The sequence below is a fragment of the Microcebus murinus genome, unplaced genomic scaffold, assembly GCF_040939455.1.
Source record: "Microcebus murinus isolate Inina unplaced genomic scaffold, M.murinus_Inina_mat1.0 scaf080_hap2_Mmur4.0, whole genome shotgun sequence".
Taxonomy (NCBI): Eukaryota; Metazoa; Chordata; class Mammalia; order Primates; family Cheirogaleidae; genus Microcebus; species Microcebus murinus.
The window spans coordinates 16,131-16,714 of NW_027439026.1; the positions used below are offsets into that span (position 1 = coordinate 16,131).

Here is a 584-nt window from a genome sequence, read left to right on the forward strand (position 1 = left end):
AGCCTGTGGCACCCGGTATTCCCAGGCGGTCTCCCATCCAAGTACTAACCAGGCCCGACCCTGCTTAGCTTCCGAGACCAGAGGAGATCGGGGGCGTTCAGGGTGGTGTGGCCCTAGACGGCGGCGGAGGGCGCCCCTGCCCCGCTCAAGAAGCCGAGCCTCTCTGGGCTTCCCCGCCGCCGCCTCCCGCCCCAGGCCCCGCGCCGGGCCGGGCCGGTTGAGTTCGCCGGCCGGGTCCCGCGGGCTCCCAGGGACGGGGGTGATGGGCGGGGCGGGGCGGGGCGGGGCGGGGGGCTGTCTCTCTATACACACACACACACACTCACACTCACTCACACTCACACAAGATGCGCCTCCACGGCTGGACTCGCCAAGGTGGAGCCCTCCCAGCCCCCCTCGTCTCCTCGCCCGGCCTCCTTCACCTACCCGCTGCCCACCCCCAGCGCGTCGCTGCCTGCCGCTGACTGCGCACGCGCGGGACGCTCGCCCTTTGACCCCAGCCAGGGGCCGCCCTCCCCCACAACCCCTTTCAGCTGCGCCCCCCCCCTCGCCCTGTGGGTGGGCTGCCGCCTATTCCCCCGGGC

General features: G+C 72.9%; 1 non-coding gene across 1 annotated transcript; it reads right to left on the bottom strand.

Annotated features, from left to right (window-relative positions):
• LOC142869479 (5S ribosomal RNA) lies at positions 1-119 on the bottom strand. The gene has a single exon (XR_012918080.1). It is a non-coding gene; the product is annotated as a 5S ribosomal RNA (ribosomal RNA).
• Positions 120-584: the final 465 nt, after the last annotated feature.